Source organism: Haliotis rubra, unplaced genomic scaffold (genome assembly GCF_003918875.1).
Source record: "Haliotis rubra isolate DU_JTF1 unplaced genomic scaffold, ASM391887v1 Scf909, whole genome shotgun sequence".
Classification (NCBI taxonomy): Eukaryota; Metazoa; Mollusca; class Gastropoda; order Lepetellida; family Haliotidae; genus Haliotis; species Haliotis rubra.
The window spans coordinates 54,018-72,861 of NW_025767645.1; the positions used below are offsets into that span (position 1 = coordinate 54,018).

Genomic DNA, 18,844 nt, shown 5'->3' on the forward strand with positions numbered 1-18,844 from the left:
TGTTTTCATAGACGATTCTGTCAAAATCGATTGGTGTCGTTAGGCCCTATTTGTATAATGACTGATCCAAATTGATCCCATTTCTGTGGGTTTTTTTTACCTCGATATTTAATCATGTCATGTAAAAATCTGTTTGTATTCTCAAAACAGTGTCAGCCCATAAGTTTCCACATGCAATACAGCAATTAATACTCCCTTGTTGTAACCCGTGTTAGGTGGTATAAACCTACACATGTTATTTGTCATCATTCACTTGATGACCTGTTTGATGGGCATTTTAGAAGTTGAGTTAATGAAGAATAATGACAATAATGAATTTATAACAGGTATAATTAGTGGTAACACACTTAGATTACCCGACAAAGGTTCCCATTTGGCATTTCTTGTGTAAATATTCAACATTATAAACATCGATCAAAGGATTAACCGATATTACGCAGATTGATTAACTACTTTTCTTACACAGCGGAATTGTCAAAAGGTAGTGTTTATGTGTGTAGATTTATGAATCTATACTGAATACACTCTGTCGTGTCGGTGTCTGCGTAAAAACAACGTCCTTCTTTCAAAGGATTAACCGGCAATACATTGATTGATTGCCCATTATTGGGTAACTAAATTACTGTTTTTAAAGAAAGGCGGCCATTATGCAATTAGTTGCCAGGTGTGCTATCTTGGGTGACCAATGAGACTATACACCAGTGTGAAATACCTGAAAAGATTTATCACTTTTTCGTATATTAAACTGTTAAAAGACACATCACTTGGAACAGCTGCAGATGAATGGCATATCACTCGGTTTTGTGGATATTTATGGATACATTCCTCGAACAAGGTAATGGCCTGATGTTGTTCCTATAACTTTAATCTGTTTTAATTTTAATATTTGCATTTTGTTTTTATTCATTTGTCGTAGCATTCAACAGAATCATTGTTTTCGCCGTGAAGTGTAATGAGACAGACAACATACACTAGGGTGTGTGTGCGAATTATGATTCACATTGGCAAACGATAAAATGTCTAGATATTACAGTTCTGTTATAAAATTCACTATAAGTATCAGCAGATCGTCTGCTTTTTATTTAGTTTCAAAATGCATACAAGTATGATAATAAACTAATTAGGATTATAAGACCAAATATAAAGACGCACATTGACTAGTATCTACATACTGGTGAGTGCACGTTAACCACGTGAATGTAGCAAGAAATTTATCGCGCAGTATTGTGACTTCGACCCCCACCTCGCTTCCGTGGAAGAAATCGTTATGTTATAAGTTGTGTCATGCAAAACCCTTTTGGTTATGATTCCAATACATATTTAACTACGAGTAGAAAGTAGTTTTGATTTTCTAACTTGATGAAAACAAACTATAATCTCATTAATTCTAACAGACTTTACGACTTTCAAAAATGGCGGCGCACTATCGGGAACATCCGCCAGTCTGAGGTTACCTATGTTATATTTGGGATTACACTTTCTTAGGAAAGTACAAATTCTAGTACTTTTATGAGTTGAGCCCCATCCGGGATTCGAACTCACACCCTCAGAGTCAGGTACCCAATCGCCAGCACACAAAGGCAGCCGCCTAACCCACTCAGCTACCGCGACTTCCACAAAAATAGAAGTCGGACAACTGGTAGTCTAGACTGCGGGCTTTGTGTACCCCTCTGATAAGTGTTAATTGGCACGGCTCCCACGGGCGAAAGCTATGGTTACACAATGCCATTTAGAAAGTGTACTCGTACTTTTTGAGTTGAGCCCCATCCGGGATTCGAACTCAAAAGTACTAGAATTTGTACTTTACTAAGAAAGTGTAATCCCAAATATAACATAGGTTACATTTGACCACTTTCTAAATGGCATTGTGTAATCATAGTCTGAGGTTAAATGCTATTTAGGTTAGTGAAGCAGGCGACTTTTTGGCAACTTTTAATAGCTCGGTATTAATTAACCACATGTTTTTTAAGAATGAATTTGGTGTTCCGCATAAGTCTAACCACAAATCTTTCATATGTAATAGTTAAAATAGTACCCAAAAAAAAGTTTATTGTTTATTAATGTATGTGTCGGTCTTCAATATCCTTCACGTGACTCGGTAAGAAGAACGAATGGTGAAATAGACAAATGAAATTATATAAACAGTTAAATCGGCAATCTTCTGTCATAACATATACTATAAAAGGCTCGCGCCTGTGAAATATCAACAAAACATTAGAAAAATAGCTCACACCAAAGCCTTCACCGAGTATTCACCGGACAACCCGCTTACAAGCTGCGCGAACCTATTTCACTGCGCACATGCTATGAGCGCAGCCCAGCTACTGAAACCACTTTTCCCCCAAGCGCTGGGGGAAAATTAGTGAATCGTTTGAATTCCGATTTCGCGCGGTATTTTTCATCGCGGTAATTTTTAACTTTATAAGTTGAATTTGCATTTTTGATGATTTGTTTCGGTAAGTCCATACCGAAAGGTATCAGAATCTGCAAAGTTGTGTTTTACGTTGCAAGTGACCTTTAACAATCATAACTCTCTAGAGCGGACCCAGGCATGTTTCTGTTAACAGAATCAATGGATAGAAACATATATATTTAAAAAACAGTAACAACATAGGTGATGGGAACTTTAATATTGAAATAAACGTCACTTTTTTGTAAAGATATGATTATACAGGGACACGTGGAGCAGTACAGATAGATGTGTTCATGCAGAAAACAGGAATATCCTTAACAACATTTAATGAGACTATTTACTTTGGAGGACAGATCATATAATAATTATTATACCATAATATAGTGTCTCTCTGTTCGCAGTTAATGTTTTGACTATTACTCAACAAACACATAATGTATAAAATATATGTTATATTTGCAATTTGGATTACACTTCCTTGGTAAAATAACATATGTTCTTGGTAACTACTAACATATGTTACATTTGACCGCTTTCTTAATTGTGTTAATATAATTAATTTACGCTGGACCATATACATTTTTACTATCTTTACCTCGCACATGCGAACAATTTTGTCGGCAACTTGAAAGACAAACGAACACAACCAGTGTAGCAGCTGATTGGTCAATTCAGCCGAGCACGACCTCTCGTGTGCCCTCTGCATCAGAAAGTCAATTTGCGATGATGTTACTGGGACCGAGGTTTCCTGGTTCACCACGAGCGAAGCAATCGACAGAAGCATAGGGTAAGTTGTTCCAGCGCATTAATATTACTACTTGCGAGTTCTATTTTCAAATTGTGCATTCAATGCAGAAAAAAACACTTCTGAAAAATCAGATAAGACGGAAACATCCCGGGAATCTGGCTTCGGAAATACAGCCAAGGAAAGACAACTGTGGTGGTTCTGATTGCGCAGGATTACACGCGATTGTTTATCTGTGTTTCAGTGAGGCTTCCGTCAAACCTGGTTCATTGTTCACATGCACGTGTATGGGATGTTTGGCTGCAAACTGGTCATTTAGATGTACTCTGCTGGCAGTCACACCGTTCTCGTGCACCACCCGAACAAAGGTGTCCCGTATATAGGTCACTCTCGCCATGTTATTATGGGAAAACCCCAGTTTGGTTTGACCACTGACGTAGCAGCGTGTGTATTGTGTGTATTGTGAGGATAGCCGATGACGTGTTGCCTCAAAGCAAACATATTAGTTCAAAATATGTTAATGATACGTGGAAATGGTGGTTACTTCTGTTTTTGTTATCTATAAGATGAACTGTCGCTGTTCAGCTGCCAGGCCGTTCTGGTCCATGATCAAACAGTTTGAAACAAACACTAAAAAACATGGTCTAGCAACATTTAACAGTGCACCATCCGAAGTTCAGCTGATACGCTTTACCCACGGTATTCATAAACAAATGTGGAAATCAGATCGCTCCAGCCTTAGTGAAGCTAGACGGTATCTCTATATTAAGGATATAGTATTTCGAAAATATGTTACTGTGTTTAATATTCCTAAATATAGATTTGCGCTGCCCCACTTTAGATAAGTTCACACATGTGTCTGATAGAAAGAGGATGGTAGGGTAATATGAAACTTCCCCTCGATAGGCGACTTTGTCATTACTGTGATAGTGATGTTGAAGACAAATACCATGTGTTGTTGGTATGCCCAGTCTATGTCAAATACCATGTGTTGTTGGTATGCCCAGTCTATGTCAAATACCATGTGTTGTTGGTATGCCCAGTCTATGTCAAATACCATGTGTTGTTGGTATGCCCAGTCTATGTCAAATATCGTAAACGTTATTTATCAGCCTGTTATTATTACCACCTAGTATGGTGACATATGTCCAGTTGATGAATATTCCATGCCGAAATGCTATTTAAGTTTATCTACAGTCCGTTTGACTTAATTTGAGACCTAGAATTGCTCACTAACACAAAATCTAATAAATGCAACAAAATCAAACAGGTAATCAACAAGCATGTGCAGGTGTACCTGTACACCTCACACACCTGGCTGTTCTCCCAGCAAGTGGTCCTCCCTCGTAAGAAATAGTGAAAAGTGACAACAAAATCATGATCATTTAAACAACTTTTATATTCGGGTGTCCAAAATTATGAGACAGATCATCAAAGTTGGTCTGTCGATTTCATGTGACTGTGCAAAGTTTGATTTTGTTGCATTTATTAGATTTTGTGTTAGTGAGATTGGATTAGGTGACTCATATACCATTTAGGACATGAATGGTAATTAGGATATTAGAAATCAGAAAAGGGACACACGTAATGATTCAGTTAAGTGTCTTCTGGCGCCTGTCAGTCTGAAGTACGTTTTGGTTATGCACGTTTGAATGTTTCACAAATGACTTAAGCTCATTAACGAGGTAATTTCATAATGGAAGAATTTGATGGTACCGATGAAGGAGGCACTGATCCAGGGCGGTTAATGTCTCTCACCAACACGGGCTCATCAGTACCTGCTCCCTCGACCGTGACGGACACAGGGACTGGGCTACTGTCCACCTTGGCAGAATTTCTTCAACCTAAACAGTGGGACATTAGGAAGGGTGGATGCCTATCAGTAGGGCTGTGCAATATTACCGGTATATACCGGTTCGGTATCTCGCGATACGATTATCGCGATATGGTTCAGATTCTGCAATATATTGGGCCATCCAGAGTTAGCTCCATTTGAATTATCTGCCCTTGATTTCCATAGCAAAAAATGTGCTCTAAAAGTGCCAAATATACTTTTATATCTGTTGGTTTCATGTAACATGTTACAAGTGGAAGTGTGATGCTAAGTAGCTCAAAAATTGCCAAATATTCTACCAAATGATTTACGTTTTGTGTGTTTGAATGGTTTCATTTGGAGGAATTAAGTGGCCTCAAATTGACCAATTTTTATTTGGATTTTTTAATAGAGTCTCCGGCTCTGAGTGACCATTTAACAGTTCACAGTATTTTGTTATTTTTGTTTGTTTCATAATGGGGCAGATGATATCAATTTATCATAAAGGCCTGAGTCTTAGAAAAATTGTAAGACTGTATAATGACATTCCAGTCAAGGATCTTAGTCATTGGAGGTCACATGAGATTGTAATCTCAAGTAGTTCAACTAAATCATGCTTGTGTTTCGTTTTGCAATAGTTCATGTTAACACGTTTATTTTGGAATTGACATATAGTAACAATAATAACATACTGCATTGAAGTGCATTCTGTTTAAGCAAACAACACTGACCATGAAAATCTTGTTATACTATTGCCTTTATCATTATGTTCGTAAAACGTTGTTGCAGTACATTCCACATTAAGGCTCTACAATATTTTATTTATCTGTAAACCACTGGCATACAACCATACACAATGGGGACGGGGAGCCTGAAGGTATGGTGTAACAGCAACTGAGAAGATGATGTCGCACACAGAGAGGTATTGTGAATTTATGATGTACGCACTTGGACAGAAATCTTCCAGTCAATATATCACAATATGTATTGCAATATCTCTTAAATTATTGCAATATAACACAATATGAAAATCAGGGCCCTACCCATCAAATGCCGTTATTTGAAAATATCCCTGATAGTTCTTGTCTGATTGTAATAAAGTATCCCAGCAGTGTAGGCTTTTCTGATTTTATAATGTCTGGATGATATAGTGACTAATCCAGTTTGATCCTATTTCTGTTTTTTTTAACTTAATATTTAATCATGTCATGTAAAAAATATGATGTCTATTACCTATGATATTGAAAACACACATTAGATTTATTTGAATCCATAAACTAAGTAACCCCACTCAGATTGCTAGACAAATCTGACACTATACTTAGGAAAATAGGTATATACAATGTTTAACTTAAGTACACAGCAATACTTATGTGTATTTCTTATGCAACAATGAAGTTCCGTTCGTATCCTCAAAACAGTGTCGGTTCACATGTGTTTCAGTCCTAACATGTGTTACCACTGGCAGATGGTTAACTTCAAAATGTTTTCATTTGTTATCATATTAATGAAGATGAAAATATTATCGAGTGAAAAAGATTTCATCTTTGTTGATCAATCTATACTTATATACTATCAACTGCGGATGTGGGTGGTGCAGCAGAGGTCATGAACCAGTCAAGAATTCTGGGATATCATCTGGGTACTCACGGGAGAAAAACAACAAAAGCAACTATACCAGTCCACGGAAATTGCTCTAAATCAGTGCCCCTTTAAGTCTTGGAAGAGAGGTGATGAAGGTAATTAGTGGTTCAGTTGGGATATGAGTCATGTTTGCATGACATAGGACATTACTTCAGGGGGAGGAGCCAAAATTGTCAAAAGTACTGTTAGTTGTCCGTTGAATGGTGCACAATTCTGGGCCCCACCGTTGACTTAAGTGGTTCTCTCTGTATATTGAGAGAATGGCTCAGATGAACTTATAGCATTAAGAGTTGTACAAGAAATCAACAAGTTCTTCCAGGAAGCAACAAATCTGTGTTGTGTAACCCAGGGAAACTAGGCAATATCTGACGACCTTTGTGTGTGAATTCATTCCAAAATAAATGGACTTGAACACCACACCAGACTTATCTTTGAGTGTTCATCTTAGCTACATCATCTCCAGAACAAGAGTAGATAGAAAGATTGCCTGGGGAGAAGGGTATAACACCCCGACACTCTCAGGAAACACCTGGTGGAGATGCTTTAAGTTCTCTGTTCCCAGGGTATGAAACTCCAACAAATTTCAGCCAGATAAAGGGCTGGTTAGATGTAAAACTTGCCAGCACTGACCAGAACATACCTGCCCACAAAATATCTTCATATAATGTCTAAATTTAACCCGTGGTCAAATGTTTTTCCTGGTGTGTGAAAAGTTATGATTCTGTCGGACTTGCAACTGATGAGGAGAGGTATGTGAACTGTTTCAATCTCCTGCGATGGGCACATGCTATGTGGACCTGGAAGTTGGGTTACTGGAAAGGGTGAATTTTGCCCTTAAACTGCATGAAGACCTCTCCCCATGCCTGACAGTGAACATTAACTCCAGAGGCCCAGATAAGCTGTGTATCCGGGTAAAATACGCATAGAAAATTTCCAATTACGCATTTAAAAATAATTGTTGCGTACCAATTACGCATTTAAAATGTTAGATATGCAAAAAGTTTAAAACAAATGCGTACGGAATATATTTATAAAAATCGCTTGTGTAATAAAAAAGACATCGATTGCTATCAAGTTGTAGTGTTAGTATAGGACTAGGGTTGTACTGTCAGTATCGGATAAGTGATTTTTTTATTAAATCATTTCCATTATATTTAAGTTGGTTTTGATTAGGTATGACATAAGGCAGAACATACCTGCTTAGTTAACTTACTCATAATACTTAGGTGAGTAAAATGACTGAAATACGCACATATTTGAAAGCAGTGGGTAACTGAAAATGAGATACCAACTCAACATTCATAATACCCACTCCAAAAATTTACAGTGGGTACAGTACCCACATGAGCTAAATCTTATCTGGAGCCTTGAACTCTGTGGGCCCCGGGACTTATTGATTTTCTGGACAGTGTGGTCACTACCACTACAGTGTTATTGATTTCCTGGTGTTGGACAGTTTCAGCGGGACAGACCCCAGCAGCCTACTTGTGTGATTAGTAACTTTCTTCAGTGTTCATTGACGGTTTAGCTTGTGTACTGTGAGAGTCTGACTTGTAACGATCGTTGTACCAATTATGTGTTACATCATGATGATGAGGGTACAGTAGTTAAGGTTTCTACTCCCATTAACCATACTCGTGCCTCTCTTGATTTGCCAGCGTTCTCACCAAGTTTCGCTACTTTAACTGATCCAGTTGTTAGATCTCTGATTAGAGTCAGAGGTGCATCCTTCATTTCACCCACTTCTCAGAAAGAGTTAGATTGTTTTGAAGAGTCAGCTGTTGACACGACTGTAAATTTCAAAATGCCGTATGACAACGAGGATGGTGGAGCAACCAAAGTTAAGAAAGTGGGACAGGCTAGTTTAATTTCACAGTATCAAGGTGAATACCCAGATATGCTAGACAGAAGTGTTTGTGCATTGGCTAATACACTTTGTTCTTAATCACATCCATCTTGAGAAATGTGATAGCAGTGAATCGGGTGAGGCCAGTGCTTGGTTGAAACGTTGTGAAAAGTTCACTTCTCTGAACAATTATTCAGATGAGGGCAAGAAAGTAGCATTCATTTTGTGTAGATGGCAAAGCTTTTAAATGGTTCGAGATGAAAGATTTTGAGGATGATTCTTGGGAGGAAGTAAAAGCTTCTTTTCTTGCTATGAGCAGCAAAATTCTGTGAAAATTTATGATATGTTAGATAGGTTGTACAGTAGGAAGCAAAAACTCTGAGAATTTCGGGGACTTCCTACAAGACCTTGAACATGAGGCCAGGAGTTTTGATTGTCTTGATGACAACTTAGTCAAGGATGGTGTCATCAGGAGCTCCAAGTCCCAGATAAGGCAGTTAGTCTTGACCAGGCCTCACGATACAAAGGACGAGGTACTCGAGAGTGCAAGGATGGCGGACGCTGCTTTTGGTAGCACATCTCCCTCCTCAGATAAACTTGTGGCTGTTATAGAGGATCTTAAGGGACATATACTATCCTTAACATCAAGGGAGAACTCAGGGGACCAGAGGGACAACTCCACTGAGTGACATTCCAGAGTGTCATTCGTGACAAGTCAGGATTTCCGCCTCAAGAGCCTAGTGGGGCACTTTTATCACTCTCAGGGACAGAAGCCAGGGGTTCTGTATCGGAGGTCGAAGTCCATAGATAGACCTGGGTACTATGGACCCTAGCAGGACTATATGTCTGGGAACGGTACACAGATGCCACATCCTTGGAGGATATGCAGAGGTTGCGGTAGGACACATGTTAGTATGTCTGAGTGCTTTGCTAAATTATTACAATGCTATCGATGTGGTGGTATAGGCCACATTACCTGATTCTGTGTTTCTGAGCCAAACTTTTGCCAAAGTCACAGTGTGATGCTAAATGAGGGTTATGCGCCTGCTGACGAATTAACACACATTCATGATAATGCCATTAAGAGCATTTACAATTGAAGAGCCAAATCACAGAAAGAACAGTGATTTGAGTGATGTTGTTATTTTGACATGCAGTGTGGGACTATCCCATAGCAGGGTTACTGTTAGGATAAGATCCAGTGAAATCATACAATGTGCTATGTGACTCAGGTGCCTGTTTGAGCTGCATGAAATCAGTTGTTTTCTCATCTAACGAAAGTGAGAATAAATATATATTGAAAAACAAGGTGCAAGGACATTGGTTGGAGCAGATTGGAATCAGGTAGATGTGTTAGGTAGATGTGTCAGGTAGATGTGTCAGGTAGATGTGTCAGGTAGATGTGTTAGGTATATCTCAAGAATTGATCTGGAGTTGCATGTACTTTCATCATTATCTGTCGATGAATTGTTAGGTTTAGATTTCTTGAAGAGACAGAAAACTGCCATTGGTGTAAGCCGCAGTACATTGACTCAGAAACTTACACTTACGGACTTGCAGAGTCGAAGTTCGTTGCTTACTCTTTTGCTACTTCCAGTGTCCAGTACAGAGACACTATGTAGAAGATAAAGCTACTCTGTTTATAATTTTACGGTCCTTTATCGTTGATAAACATTGAAAACAGTGTAGCTTTTTCTTCATTCTAGCACGACTGATAAGCGTTTTAAAACCGAACTGTTTGGCGCGCAAGAACACAAGGCTTGAAGGGGCCTTTTTCCTGGAAATTGCTTAGTATCGTCCCATTGAGGGACAGGTTGTGTAATCAACAAAATGAGACATTTTGAACAACATAAATGCTTTTCAGGAACCAGTATGCTTGTATTTGTTACAAGTAGCATACATAAATATAAAAAAGTACAGTTTATACTGTGAGCAAGTACAAGTATTTGATTTTTCTCAAGCGAATTATTGATCTCCCCTACTGTATGACAATCGACTCGTCCCAATTCAAGCCGTGAAGTTAAAAGCTAAGTTTAATTAAGCGTAACTTTATTCAGGGGAATTTTTAATAACTGTTGATAACCACCCTACTATTCCCAGTTTGGAAAAGACCTAAGATGGCACGTTTTATGTGGGATACATGGACAGTGGAAGTGGAAGGACTTGGCATTACGACCGGGACGGAAGCGGTCAGGTTAGGACGTGTGGTCCGAAGTGTTTTGTCGACGTCAACATACGTAGATCTGGACCCGGTTTGAATATACTGCCGCTTTTGCGCTGCTGATAGATTTTCCAGCTTTGTAGTTTCTTCACTGTGATTAGGTTCCAGAAATATTCCATCAAACCATTCGCTTTTCACTTTAAAAAAACCCAAAGATGCTGCCGAGATAGAAATTGCCAATGTCTGACATGTTTGTTTACAAACAATGGGGTCAACGAGTTCATTGTCTTCATACGCGGTGAATCGGTCACTTTAATTAGCGGTCTTAAACTGCCATTTAAGTACGGTTTTGATGAGCTCTCAGCCAATAAGAATCGAGTATCACACAATGTCTGCTAGAATACCTGTTTAAGTGGATGACCCAGACATTGAATTATGGGTCATTGAACCAATTGAGTCCATTACAAAATCTTTACATGTGTTAGTACTAGATGAATCACTTCACCCTTATATCAAATACATCATTTAGATTGATGAATGCTACCAGTTGAGAAATTCAAATACGGTTAAATATGGTTAATAGACAAAGTTGTCTTCCATAATATGTAGAGTTTGAACAGTGTTGAAGACAGCATACACACCATACAAGTGGACACAGGTGACTGGTGATGTAAGTTGACCCTGACAGTAGGACTCAGGTGCTAGGGGACGGTTCTTTGACTGATAGTGTTGGACATTTTGTGACACTGACATGTCCCGATAAGGTTTCGGCCATGCAGTTAGGTACACGAGGTACTTGCCTCCATGTCGATACACAAAGTGGCCTATCATTACAGTTTGGCTCACCTGTTGACGGCCCATCTATCTGTGTACCCTGTCAGTGGTGCCGGTGGCCTATCATTACAGTTTGGCTCACCTGTTGACGGCCCATCTATCTGTGTACCCTGTCAGTGGTGCCGGTGTCGGTGACATCGCTGGGAGACATACATTTTTTGCCTGGTCAGAGGCCGTTGTGAATATGAAACATACTTATGATTCAGCTGAATATGAATAGAATTGGTTGCTAAACAAACGTAAGAGATTAACAGGAATGATTACCTATGACTCGGACTGAACCGATTGGTGATTAAACAGTTTAACAAGGTCTTTAATATGAAGTATTTGACTAACCCAGAAGTAGTGAAGTACTACATATTATTTTCTCATGAACAGAGACCGTATGAACAATGCACGCTGTTCTGCAGTCTATTTGATGTGGTAAACATCCCTTGTGGGAGAGTGATATGTTGGATGGTACATTGGTGACGACCAATTGGGATTGTTGGATATTGCTTCACTAAGAAGAGATACTGGCTTGATCATAAGGAGAAGGAACAGAGGGTTTGAAATCACGAGCCTTTTTGATGTTGGGGACCATTCAGCTTCACACTTATGTGATGATGACACTACTGACGAAGTGGAACTCAACACCCATGGCGACATGAGTTTTAGATACCTATGGTGTTCATGTGGTACTACCTTTAGTCACAGGTAAGGAATCTGATGTCTGAACAAACACAGTATCATACACTGGTAATAGAATCGTGTGAAAACTCCAAATACCCAAAACCTCTAAAGGACAGAACTACTCACCTACTACACAGCTTCTATGGTACTTTACATCTGACAAGACAGTACTACTATGTCTCTATGATGTTACCAGTAACATCCAGTGACAAGACAGTACTACTATGTCTCTATGATGTTACCAGTAACATCCAATGACATGACAGTGCTACTATGTCTCTATGATGTTACCAGTAACATCCAGTGACAAGACAGTACTACTATGTCTCTATGATGTTACCAGTAACATCCAGTGACAAGACAGTACTACTATGTCTCTATGATGTTACCAGTAACATCCAATGACAAGACAGTACTACTATGTCTCTATGATGTTACCAGTAACATCCAATGACAAGACAGTACTACTATGTCTCTATGATGTTACCAGTAACATCCAGACAAGACAGTACTACTATGTCTCTATGATGTTACCAGTAACTAATGACAAGACAGTACTATGATGATGTTACCAGTAACATCCAATGACAAGACAGTACTACTATGTCTCTATGTACTACTATGTCTCTATGATGTTTACCAGTAACATCCAATGACAAGACAGTGCTACTATGTCTCTATGATGTTACCAGTAACATCCAATGAAAGAAACACTAAACTTTATGAAGTAAAGTCATCAAGACAGTATTAGTCTTCGAGAGCTGTAAAATTAGCAAAACAGAGTTAAATAATTTACACAGACCAACTGACCCTATCTTTATGAATACCTGGATACTGATATGGGACATGCAGTGGCTATCAGGAACTTCATGTCTCAGCTTATTTGGACTCAGTATTCTTGTATGATTGATGTTTAATTGTTATGGACAACTTACTTGTGTGTAGGTCTGAGCTTAAGTCATCTGTCATTCGCATGGGACATGCTCTACAACAGGAGGGGCATGTATAATCAGGCTGTTTAGAATTGAAAACATTTCAATTACATTTGATAAACATTTAAGGAAAATATAAAGTCAAGTAGGGAATGGCCATTGTACTTGGGAAGTGCATTGACCAGAGGAATCGAATTCTTAATGATTCACTTTTCTTGGGGAGTAACAATTTTTCTGAATTGACATGAGTAAGGAGGAAAGGTTCAATCTCGTGACTCTACACAATTAGGTGGATGGACATTCGGGATCTAGATGGTCAGTTTGTCGATAAAGGGGCACACAGAGGATCTAAAATGATTTGATTAAGTATCTTCTGGCACCTACTAGTCTGAAATATTAGTTGGATATGTCAATATTTGGTTGACAAATGGCTTAAAGCTACTTGATGAAGTCATTTCATACTGGAAGAATTTGATGGTGCCATAAAAGTCTTGGAAATATGCTAATGAAAGTAACTTGTTGGTCAGTTGGGATGTAAGTCATATTTGCATGCATTAGGACATTATTTTGTTGGGAGGAGCCAAACCGGTCATGAGTACTATTTTGCTAGTTGTCCGGTGAGGTGTGGGATTCTTGATTTGAGAGGTTCTCTCTGTATTGAGATGAAGCAGAGGATGAATGTTTGGTATTGAGATGAAGCAGAGGATGAATGTTTGGTATTGAAATGAAGCAGAGCGATGAACGTTTGGTATTGAGATGAAGTAGAGGATGAACGTTTGGTATTGAGATGAAGCAGAGGATGAATGTTTGGTATTGAGATGAAGCAGAGGATGAATGTTTGGTATTGAGATGAAGCAGAGGATGAATGTTTGGTATTGAGATGAAGCAGAGGATGAATGTTTGGTATTGAGATGAAGCAGAGGATGAATGTTTGGTATTGAGATGAAGCAGAGGATGAATGTTTGGTATTGAGGAATGAAGCAGAGGATGAATGTTTGGTATTGAGATGAAACAGAGGAGGAATGTTTGATATTGAGATGAAGCAGAGGATGAACGTTTGGTATTGAGATGAAGCAGAGGAGGAATGTTTGGTATTGAGATGAAGCAGAGGATGAATGTTTTGGTATTGAAATGAAGCAGAGGATGAATGTTTAGTATTGAGATGAAACAGAGGAGGAATGTTTAGGTATTGAGATGAAGCAGAGGATGAACGTTTGGTATTGAGATGAAGCAGAGGATGAATGTTTGGTATTGAGATGAAGCAGAGGATGAATGTTTGGTATTGAGATGAAGCAGAGGAGGAATGTTTGGTATTGAGATGAAGCAGAGGATGAATGTTTAGTATTGAGATGAAGCAGAGGATGAATGTTTGGTATTGAGATGAAGCAGAGGAGGAACGTTTAGTATTAGAGATGAAAACAGAGGAGGAATGTTTGGTATTGAGATGAAGCAGAGGATGAATGTTTGGTATTGAGATGAAGCAGAGGAGGAACGTTTGGTATTGAGATGAAGCAGAGGAGGAATGTTTGGTATTGAGATGAAGCAGACGATGAACGTTTAGTATTGAGATGAAGCAGAGGAGGAATGTTTAGTATTGAGATGAAGCAGAGCGATGAATGTTTAGTATTGAGATGAAGCAGATGATGAACGTTTAGTATTGAGATAAAGCAGAGGAGAAATGTTTGGTATTGAGATGAAGCAGACGATGAATGTTTGGTATTGAGATGAAGCAGAGGAGGAATGTTTGGTATTGAGATAGAGCAGAGGATGAACGTTTGGTATTGAGATGATGAAGCAGAGCGATGAAGCGTTTGGTATTGAGATGAAGCAGAGGATGAACGTTTGGTATTGAGATGAAGCAGAGGAGGAATGTTTGGTATTGAGATAAGCAGACGATGAAACGTTTGGTATTATTGAGATAGAAGCAGGCGATGAAGCGTTTAGTATTAGAGATGAAGTAGAGGATGAAGCGTTTAGTATTGAGATGAAACAGAGGATGAGCGTTTGGTATTGAGATGAAGCAGGCGATGAACTTTTAGTATTGAGAGATGAAGCAGAGGAGGAATGTTTGGTATTGAGATAAAAGCAGACAATGAAGCGTTTGGTATTGAGATGAAACAGAGCGATGAATGTTTGGTATTGAGATAAAGCAGAGGATGAAGCGTTTAGTATTGAGATGAAACAGACTGATGAATGTTTGGTATTGAGATGAAGCAGAAGGATGAAACGTTTGGTATTGAGAGATAGAAGCAGACGATGATGTTTGGTATTAGTAGGATGAAGCAGAAGAAGGATGAACGTTTGGTATTGAGATGAAGCAGAGGATGAACGTTTGGTATTGGGAGTTGTACAAGAAATCAACAAGTTCTTCCGTTAAGTTGTGAATCTGTGTTTTGTGTAAACCAGAAAAACTAGGCAACATCTGAGGACCTTTGTGTGAGAATTAATTTAAAAATAAACAGACTTGAACAACATACTGGACTTATCTTTGAGTATCCATCTTAGCTACATCATACCCTGACCAGAAGAGAGACATAGTGTCTAGGGAGAAGGGTATAACGCCCAGACACTCTCAGGAAACTATAACCAGGATATTTAGAGTTGAAAACATTATATACATTTTATGAATATTTAAGGAAAATTTGAAGTCAAGTTAAGAAGGGTGAATGTACTGGGAAAGTGCATTGACCAAGCTAACCGAACTCTTATTGATTCACTTTTCTTGGGGAAGAACAATTTCTCTGAACTGACATAAATGAGGGTGAAAGGTTCAAACTGGTGTTTCTACACAATTGGGTGGATGGACATTTGGGATACAGATGGTCAGTTTGGTCAGTTTGTCAATAAAGGGGCGCGCATTGGATCTGAAATGATTTGATTAAGTATCTTCTGGCACCTACCAGTCTGAAATATTAGTTAGATATGTCAATGTTTGGTTGATGGATAGCCTTAAGATAACTAGCAATGTCATTTTATCACAGGAAGAATTTGATGGTACCAAATAAAGTCTCTGAAAGGGACTAATGAAAGTAACTAATTATTAAGATTGGATATGAGTCATTTTTGTATGACGTAGGACATTATTTCGGGGGGGAGGAGCCAAAATTGTCAGAGATACTGTTTTGTCACATGTCGAGGGAGCAGAAGCGATTCTGGGCCCTACCGTTGACTTGAGAGGTTCTCTCTGTATATTGAGAGAATGGCTCAGATGAACTTGTAACTTTAGGAGTTGTACAAGAATCCAACACATTCTTCTATGAAGTTTGTTTATCTGTGTTGTGTGTCGACCAGGAAAGCTAGGCAATATCTGAGGACCTTTGTGTGTGAATTCATTCCAAAATAAATGGACTTGAACAACACACCAGACTTATCTTTGACTATCCATCTTAGCTACATTATCCCCAGAACAAGAGTGGATAGACAGATTGCCTAGGGAGAAGGGTGTAACACCCAGACACTCTCAGGTAACACTTACCCAGTGCCGAGAATCAATACTTGTATCAACAGAATCGGTCAAGTCAAGCATGTCCTCTAGTTTGACTTAATCAATGGGTATTGACAAACTCAACTGCGAAGCCTGCTGCTGCTGGCTTTGCATTGCCATGTACCCTATAATTTACTATCATGGAGTAATAATTCATTATTGAATATTACCCTGCAAGCGATATGTATTAGGATTCAGATATTAGGAAACTATACAGAATATTAGTTTCACCATGATCTGTTACAGCTTAGAGAAAAACACCAGTTTAAAGTAATAAAAACTCATACTATTAAATAAAAGGTATATAATTATGACTACATAGTTTGAAAGATGTTTTCTACATTAATCCTTGCCAAAGGTAATAAGGACTTGTCTGTTAGACACGTCTTTCAGTAAGACAAAAGCTATGTCTACACTGTTAAGAAAGTGATTTTTAGAATCAATTCTATAAAGTAACCTTGTCATCTCCTATATAAGAATAACATTAAGCAAACACTTCAAATTAGGGTAATTAAGACTTATCCCAGAGTAAGCTCGTCCGCTGTAATGCCATAAGCATCCAAGCATCCAGCAAATGTGTCAACAAGATTAGTGTCAGTTGAATTAGGATTAGCAGGATTAAGTACTCCCCTCTGTCAGGTCATTTCATTGGTCATTGTAGGGCACACCTCATTTTGTATCATCAATGAATAGTAATCTTTTTTGTTTCAGTTTTAGATAGTTAGAAAGTCCAAATGTAAGTCAGCAGGATTTAGACTCTCCCAACACAGGTTAGCTCTAGCCCTCAGTCTGGAGGGTTGTACCAACTCTCTGTGGCCAGAGATGTACACCCCATGTTATTCTATTCTTGTTGATAAAATTGTAATTAGCTTCTTGTAACTTCATACTCTTTGCTGAGTTAATTCACCATAACCAGACCAGCCCAGCCAGTTAGAAAGGGGTTTCACCGAACCTCACTGTTACCTTACACAGGGACCACAACAGTACTGTCCAATACGAGTTGTTTTCTGTCCCACAGATCCCCGTGGAAGGAGCTGACGATGGACCTGAGATCTCAAAAAAAGTGAAAAACATCATGTGAGTCGTGTAAGTATAAAACTTTATTTTCACTTTCAGCTAATCTTGATGTGGTCAGATTTTGTTTTCATGTAAGCTCATTTTGTTTTCTTTTGTAACTCTGTGTACCAATACAGACAGCAGCTACATGTTACAAAACAAAACTATGCGTGCAGAAATAGGCTCTAGGCATCATTTTCAGTACTAACGTAGGCAGATGCACAGGCATCTAGGACTGCTGTTGCAGGTTAATCTTGTGATTTTTTAATCTGTACACTGATCTTTATCATCCAAAACTGTGTTCCACTGGAGATACTGCTTGTGTGAGATCACACTAAGAGATATCGTTTCGACAGTAAATTGTGTACAATGCCCTAACATCATAAAATTACATGACTCACAATGCTATGACGTCATGAACTTGATGGCGTCACACAGACATGACATTGCTGCACTGCAAGTCTAATGGTACTACCGTGTTAAATAGAATCTCACCCAAGTTTGTACTGATATAAAATTATATCAACACTTGTTGATAAAAGTAAGGCTCGGATATTTATAACTTTATCAACTCGTGTTGATAAACTTTGATATCAGTCGACACTTGGGTGAGATTCTCAATATATTTAGACATAGCAATTTCGAACCCCCTGCACCCCCCATTGGCTCTGCCAACGCAAAAAAAAATCTTCAATGTGATCTTAAGTCATTTTCAAAAGGGTGGTGGTGGTTTGAACCCCCTCAACCCCCTCTGGATCCGCCAATGCTTGCAGATATTCTCTGAATCTCGGTTTGTGTAAACGTCCAGCAAGATGGGATAATACCTGAGGATCATTGGGTGTATTATCTTCCAAACTCTATGGACTTGGTGGACACACCAGGCTTATCTTGGAATAGAGATGTCGAGCCACATCAGCCTAAGTAGTTTCAGCATTGCTTGTCTTGCCAAAGACATAGGTTCACTGTGTGAAGTCCAGTTTTGGTGTGCCCATGATGTTCTGGAATATTGCTGAAAACAGTACAGAACCCAACTCACTCACTCAAACTCACTCACTCACTCACTCACTCACTCACTCACTCACTCACTCACTCACTCACTCACTCACTCACTCACTCACTCACTCACTCACCAACCCACTCACCAACCCACTCACTCACTCAGAGGTACAGATAAGCTGCGTATCTGCGTAAATTACGCAAATATCTATGTGAAAACCCAATTCATATTAAGTCTGTCGAGTACA

At 38.8% G+C, this 18,844-nt stretch overlaps 1 protein-coding gene across 1 annotated transcript in view; it reads left to right on the plus strand.

Moving 5' to 3' along the window:
• The first annotated feature begins 3,103 nt into the window (after positions 1-3,103).
• The window catches only part of LOC124264085 (sister chromatid cohesion protein PDS5 homolog C-like), a 33,175-nt gene continuing 17,434 nt past the window's right edge, over positions 3,104-18,844 (plus strand). Inside the window, exons 1-2 of the mRNA XM_046698807.1 lie at positions 3,104-3,200; positions 17,563-17,630. The gene's annotated coding sequence lies outside the window, so the exon portion shown is untranslated. The remainder of the gene's footprint in view (positions 3,201-17,562; positions 17,631-18,844) is intronic.